Here is an 8,521-nt window from a genome sequence, read left to right as displayed (position 1 = left end):
CAAGTGATTCCTCGACAAATGACAACGACACAGGAAACAGATGTATAGCAACCTGCTCTCCGAAATAAGAAATGCCAAAACATTGACTTCTTTTAAAGCGAGCCTCCAAAGGCATATACTCAATAATTATGAAACGTTTCAATAACATAATATGTGGGTTGTTTTATGTCTTATCTATTAACCTAACATTGTATTACATTCTGTACCTACCAAAATCATTGTTTGTAAGTACCTACTTTAATTATTAAAATGTTAATTTCTCATGTTAGTGACAATAGGTCTTAATGAGAATAAAGTTATTTAAACCTAAACATAATTATAATGAGTAAAATTAAATGTATGTATGTGTGTGCGTGTGTGTGTTTAATTCTTAGAAAGTAAGTAAGTTTTGCTTAAGTAAAGTCTGAGCAAGGTACTCTATAAAAATGTTAGCCTCCATCTGCAACACTAACAGGGAAGATGACTAATGAGGACTGATACAGGGCCGCACACTCTTTACTACTGACATTACGAGTTTGTTCTTTCATGAACTTTTACCGTTGGTTTGCCTTTGTTGCCAGTATTTTTGAGCAGGAAATACGCTTTCCGATGAATGTTGCCCTCCTGTCATCTACGTTGCCCATCTACGTTTTAAATTTCCGGAAATGTCGTAGTTACTGTCTTTGTACTTTTCTATTACTACTCTGTTGGAATTGACTAGGGTACTTCAAAACTACATGATATGAGAAGCCGCATGTTTGGATAGTATGGATTGTAAATAAAATAAAATCTAATTTTTAGAGAAAAATGATTAATTGCTATGATAATATAAATCATGAACAAATTAGTTTCTGACATTTTTTGTTATTATACATTCATTAAAGATTTAACATATTTATTTATTAAATTCAAGACTTTTCATTGTACCTATAGATATTTAATAACACGCTTAGTACCGACTAAACTAATCAGCTAGAATATGTGTGTCAAAATAGTTACACATGATGGACACATATTTCTTCCATCAGCTGGGACCCACAATTAGTGTTAGCCACTTATAAATATGGAAAGTGACCAAGTTTTGGAACGCATCTTTACCACTAAATAAGTTTGGAAATTGAAGAGGCAACGTAGCCTGCTTCTTGGGTACCTCACCTTTTTTCATTTTCGTGAACAGCCGTAATTGACATACTTTAATACGACTCAAAATGTATTCATTAATCGCTAGGCTAACTTGAACTCACAACTATTCAGCCTTCTTTAACTACGTTTCTGGGGGCACGCTAGCCCCTGCCAAGCAAGAAAAACAAGCAGCTCGGCCGTACCATCCTGTTCTTGAAGCAGTTCAGGCCACTTACGACCCCTGTGGATAAAACTAGATAAGTCTAAGTTTTTTCTTATCTGTAACCACGCAGCCATTGTATAAACACAGTATATTTAAAATTTTATTCAATTTGAACCAGTAGTTTAAGTATTATACTAGAAAAGTTGCTTAATTTTGTCATTCACTGACTGACTGACCGATCATCAGAAGTCTAAGGCACTTCTAGCAGACATATATTTTTCAAATTTACAACAGTGTTTAGTGTATAAATGCAGGAAAATTAAAGATTTTTAATATTGATATGAATACTGTAGGATATTGATAGGTTAACCCTTAAGTAGGGATTGAATAAATTGACCAACTTGGTATCACATGGATCTCACAACTTTATACGGTAGAGGAACTGAGTTACGAGACGTGGTTTATTTACAAATAATGTTTGTGAATACCTAAACTTATATTATCTTTTCATTTAAAATCAAGCGCAATGTCATGAAAATTGATCGTAGGACAAAAGATCATTAATAAAAAAACATAGTTTATTCGACTTGCTACAACTATTTATAAGAAAATAAAATATAAGACGAGTAAAAAATAATGATGAATAAACCATAGATTGCGAGGCACTTACTTTGTAAAACAATTTTTTAACACATTTTAATATTTAAGTAGTAAATGAGTAACCAACTTTTTCTAAATCTTTCACACACAGGTAAAAACAAGGATCACCAAAACGACCAAGGGTCGACAAATGAGATGCCTTGTGTTTCCAATCTTCATCTACGGGGCTGAAAACTGGTCCCCTAGACTGCAAGAATTGCCGCCGCCGCACAATTGATGCCTTAGAGATGTGGTGTTGCAGACGACTCCTAAAGATACCTTGGACGGCTTACCGAATCAACAATTCCATCTTAAAAGGACTGAAGATAAAAGAAAAGCTATCGTCGACTGTGAAACTAAAAAGTTAAAAAGTTATTTGGCCACATCTCCAGAAATGAAGGATCGATTGGGATAGTACAGGGCTAGGCAGAAGGGAAAAGAGTGAGAGGACGCTAACCCACGCGATGGACAGTTCTTATCTAAGCAGTGACCCAGACATCTGGAGGACTCCCGCAATGTTACAAACCGCCAAAATCGGAGGAGTATCACGCGGGAGGCAGTGCGACCCAAAAATAAAGAGACCAACGGCGACTATACTAGCGGCACGCTATGATAGCCGTTTTGACGTTTGTCCACTCATGAAGTTTCGTATTAAACATTGAAGGAGCAAATTACTGTTCTTTATTGTCAATAGTGACGTGCAGTAAGTCATAAAAATTTATCGAATGTATAATTTTAGGACACAAAATTTATTTATTACATTGATTTCTAAACTTTATTAGGGTCTTTTTTAAAGGCCGGCAACGCTCCTGTGATTCCTCTGGTGTTGCAAGAGATTGTAGGCGGCGGTGATCACTTAACAACAGGTGACCCGTACGCTCGTTTGTCCTCCTATTCCATAAAAAAAATAGGGTCCCGCGAACATTTATTTTTTATTTTTATAAGATTCTAATTTTTTGTGTATTTATTTACCACAAAACACGGCATTTTTTTTTCGTAATTCAAAATTTTTAAAAATGAAATCTAATACGATCGTCACATAGGATCGCTGGCCAGCACAACTACAACTTCCGGCAAACTCGCGTCAATGCTCAATGCAAAACAAAGCAGTTTCAACTTGACGTTGCTTCGAAAAGTACAAATTGTGAGTGCACTGCGATTGTGATAAAGTTTTGACCTGGCTTTGGATTTTGGATATTGATACTGCCTTACTGTTGACCCTTGCTCGTTAAATTGGACTCTATTTACGCCTTTTGTTGTAGATTTCGTCTATATGGCCGAACGTACGCAGAGAACTGTTCTAAACAGTCAGACACGTGAGTTCGTTATACGCCTTTGTAACTATTTCGATAAATCTCAAGATGGAGGGCCAATTTTACCTATAACGTCAGTGGTTGAACGCGTAGCTGATGCGCTTAATATTGAACAACGAACTGTTAGACGAATAACTAAAGAAAAATATGGCGAGACTGGCACAGAAGAAAATAATCTTCGCACACCGAAAAAACGAGCAAAACCAGTCGTAGGCATCGATAGCTTTGATGCCGATGCCATCTGAAGACATGTTTACGGCTACTATATATAGAAGGATTATCCAACGGAGTGTTATACGGTGACCGCCTTACCATTGTGAATATAAAGCAATTGAGTTGATGTGGGCTCAAATTAAGAGATATGCTGCAAGACGCAATACAGAACCCTAATTTACCACAACAAAAATGTTAAAAATATTAGAAGAAGCTTGTGAACATGTGACTAATAGAGACTGGGAAAAGGTTGTGAATAGAACTGTTAAATTAATAATGTAAGAGATGTGAAAATAGATAATATTTTAGAAAACGAACTTATAATTAATATAGATAGCAGTGACGACAGTGAAAATAGCAGTATGGACGAATCTGATTAAATCTGGCCTTTTGCCTACACCTTTTTTTGGTCTCTTTTTGTATTCATATGGTTCTTATGTGCATCTAAAGATGTATATTCATTTTCATTCCAATATTCAGATCGTTCAAATATATTAAGTTGTTCAGACTTAACGCCTGCACAAATATTACGCCAAAGCACCCGCATCAGGGGCTTGAAAATTCTTCATTCATCTGTCATGTAATCTGTCACTCTCAATCTGTACTCAATTACTCATGTCACTTGACCTACCATCATTGTACAATTCACATCCTTTTTTGAATTACATTAATTTATTAAGTATCTGGGCCTGGCATTTAATTTACACCATTCTATTCGCTAAAGATAGAACATGGTGGCCCATGAGGGGAACAAAGAAGAATCCGCGAAATAATCACAATTAATACGTAAATACGACAAGACACCGGTTAGCGCGGCGACCTAACGATCTTCAACATCACATCAAATCATTCCTGTGGATGGAGCCTTGCAGTGGATATTTCTAAAATCACGGGCTGTATTGGAAAGCAGAAAAACAAAGAAGATTTGAGCAGTGAATCACCTAAAGTTTCACATCGAGCAGTTACGAGTTCGTCCGCTAAGATAATTGTCCTTCCTTAACTAATTCCTAAAACACCTAATAACTAACAAAATAATATTCAAAATCGTTCGTCATTTGTGTAAATTAAGTGTTTTTAGACAAGTTTTACAGCGTTTTATACACGTAAATTTGTTATTTAGTGCAAAATTTCATCATCTTTTTTACCTACCCACATGTATAAAAAAGTGAACAAAGGACTTAACTTTTAGCTATTTATCGCAATATTATCTAAATTAATACATAAATCATTCAATTGTATGTTCACTATTCCGTAAAATAGGTCTTTGGAAGTATATTAAGCAATTAAAGGTCACTCAATTGATATAAAGTTAAATTATTTTACGAAGTAACGTTTCGTATTTTAGGTTTTCTTGTTTCGTATTGTTTATGCATACAATATTTGGCGAATTTGCCGATTATTCCAGGTTAATTATTCATCGCCTTGCGCCGTTTGCAAGAACATACTTATCCTGTTGGATTACATTGGCCGGCCGCGGCTCCTGCACCAGCCGGGAGCGAACTCTTGAGCGTGCGCAGCCGGGTTCCCTGAGCGGCAAGTACCACCAGAACGAGCAACGTGAGCCATTTTAATTGAATTACGGAGGAATTGCATTGTTATTTAAATAAAGATAATCAATATTTAGTTAACTGACAAAAAAGAAAATTTTAAATTATATTGTTTTGTTGTTGTTTGTTCGAAAGTGTTATATTTAATGACAGAAGAAATGAATTAACAAAGTTTACGTTTTTATTTAATCACTAGAAGAACGTCTGCCAAGGGACAAATTACAAAATTTAAAATTATTTAAATAGCATTGCCTGTTTAATGGAACTAAACAACGCTCAATTAACGGAGTTAGTTGATGATTTGCAGAGTGAAATAGAGGTTTTAAATTATGAAAATATTTCGGCTGAAATTGAGGAACGCGATAAAATTGAGCAAGATATAATTATGAATAAAGCAAAGGCCAAAACTTTAGTTGAAAAATTTTCCAAAAAATTAGAATGCGAAAAAAGGCGCAATTCGGGTCACAACGCGTCATGTTGCGTAGATGATCCTAATCACCCCCACGAAATAGGGTTGAAACTCTCTCAAATTCAAATAGCCAAATTCGATGGCGCATATTTCCGTTGGTTGGAGTTTCGGGATACTTTTGAAAATCTGATACATAAGAATAATCGCATATCAGACATCCATAAATTCCATTACCTAGTATCTTATTTGCAAGGCGACGCGGCCAGGATCATTTAAAATTTAGAAGTGTCAACCAACAATTATGCTGAAGTGTGGAAGATGATTTGCAATAGATACAAAAGCAAAAGAATATTGATTAATCATCATTTAACATCATTATTTAATATTAAACAGCTTCCACGAGAATCAGAGCGATCACTACGATTTTTATTTGACCACGTGACCAAAAATTTGCGCGCCTTAACAAGCCTAGGACAACCCACTGACAAATGGGATGTACTAATAATATTTATGTTATCATCTAAGTTAGATATCAATACGTTGTTAAAATGGGAGGAATATCGCAACAATTTGGAAGGCGACGTACCTACCCTCGAACAATTTTATAAATTTATGATAAACCGTGCTGATGTGCTCGAGTCATTGAATCGTAATAATTAATCTGACGTTACTAGCGTGTCAACGGTGACCAGTGCCCCTGTGCGTTCTATAGCTAATAATAATTATATTCAAAATCAAAACAATGTCATAAAATCGTTTGCAAGCACCAGCAATAATTATAGCAAGAAACGAAATACTACATTTATGTGTATTATTTGCAATGAGCGTCATAGGATATATGATTGTCCAACGTTTAAAGCGAAGGGAGTTGACGAGCGAATGATAGATGTGACGAAGTATGAATTGTGTGTTAATTGTTTGAGACAAGGTCATCCTGAAAGCGAATGTCGCATGGGTCCATGTCGTGAACTCGGCTGCACCGAGCGTCACAATAGTCTGCTCCATCGCCCATCATCCTCCTCAAGCCACCTCGCTCTCATTGATGAACAAGATGAAAATGAAATTATCGTTAACTATTCTAATCACAATACAAATCAGGTGTTATTATCTACTGCTATAATTGAAGTATCGAATCCAGTTGATCATCAAAAGGTCAAATTTAATTTAATTTACACTCCTCTATTCGCTAAAGATAGAACAAAGTAAACATTTATATTTTTGTTTTATTAAACCTTTCTAATCAGGTACTACTTGCAACAAGAACTAATAGATTTGATTATATTTCTTTCGAGAATAAACACTTGACATGTCACATCACTATTATAATATGTCAAAACGGCCATCATAGCGTGCCGCTAATATAATGTTGCATCATCTTAGCGACCACGACAGCTCTGACAAGAGTGACCGATTGAGAAGAAGAATGTAGATATAAATATAAGACAGATAAATTATTGTTAACAATAAATTCATATTATACATATTTTCATTTCCATAACTAACAAATTCGTAATAAATACCTAACAACGTGTCGGGCAGCGACTAGTTTTCAATATATCCTAAAGTATGGTGCAGAATATAGGTATATTTATTATATGCACTATTTACTACTATATTATTACTATACTTATATAAGTATAATAGCTTAGTAACCTTCTTTAAACTTTCAAATTACTTAATTATTTGTCTGCGTCTGGTGGTATTCGACGACTATATAAATATTGCTTATTAGCTGCTGCCCGCGACGTCGTCCGCGTACATTCTATATACTTTTTTGGCTTCAAATATTTAATGTACAGTTTTTTCATTTTAATGATTTTATTATATGTAAGTATAGAAAATGTATATGGATAGTTAAATTAAAAATATATGGAAATATTATTTCTCAAAGGTTTTTTTCTTGGAAGGCCATAACTGCCAAAATTATTTATAAAATTTGATTATTCAAACACCAATATGAAGTTTATATTTGCCGCTATTGACGAAAAAATTAGATATTATTTAAGAAGTTTTAACGAATGATTGGTTACATTTTCTTTATCATAGCTCTAATTTATGTAAGTATCGCTCATCTCTTATTAAGTTATCTGTCGCACTATATGATCGGCCCATTGGTATTGAAATTGGCAATGGCCAATTACTATTGTAATAAATTTGACCCATTGGTCAGCGTGTCTTTCATTATTTTATTTATTCTTTAGTAATAATAATAATAGTATGTCTATTCTCTCCACAACAGATCTACAGTAATACACTAGATATATGAGTGTTACAGATATGACAGCTGGTATTCGTTGGGAGCTGGTGTCTGAAGTAGGTTTACATAAGTAATTTTCGATTATAACTTAATAGTTTAATATAGCATTACGTTGAGTCTATGAGTCCTTTGATGGGATGTATATGCTTTTACATGGTCCCAGAAAATATAGAAAACTAATGTGTTACGAAGTACAAAATAACTGTTAAGAAGACTTTTATGTGGTAAAGGCTACTCTAACATAAATAACTTTCTTAATGATCATAGATTGGGAATGAAGCGACCGCCCTCACGTTATTTAAATGATATTTTTTTTGAAAAAGATAGAAAAAAGCCCGCTGAGCTTTGGTTGTCATTAGTTACTTCCCAACGTTGGCATGAAATAAAACTCTTCAAATTAATCAGATAAAAATAATGTTCATTTCAATCGTTTACCATTCGTTCACGAATATTGTCAATGGTTCCAAACTTCGTCAATGAGTCCGAATACAAAATAGAGTAGGGTCACTACCGAAACTTCGTTCAAATTTCGTTCGTTTACGAAGTTTCATTTCGGAGAAAGAGAGTAGACCCCCTGATCTGACGCATAAATTTTCGAATGTGTGGTAGTTTTTGACGTTCATAATTAATCTAAAATCCTACTTTGAATAATATTATTTGAAATTGAAAACTATGCCAACACTTAACACATATATAATATATTACTTTGTAAAGCCAGAAGGTACTGATAGCAAATAGCCAGGTTTTCCCAGTTTCCTGGATTTCCCCCATTTTTTTTTTAAACCTTATGTATTAGTTTTTAAGCATAATAAAGTTTTATCCCCCAACACGTAGATAGGGTTGTAGAAATATGTTTTCTGATACCTACATATAAAAGGC

This window comes from Leptidea sinapis, chromosome 15, assembly GCF_905404315.1.
Source record: "Leptidea sinapis chromosome 15, ilLepSina1.1, whole genome shotgun sequence".
In the NCBI taxonomy this organism is placed as follows: domain Eukaryota; kingdom Metazoa; phylum Arthropoda; class Insecta; order Lepidoptera; family Pieridae; genus Leptidea; species Leptidea sinapis.
This window is presented reverse-complemented; position numbering follows the sequence as displayed.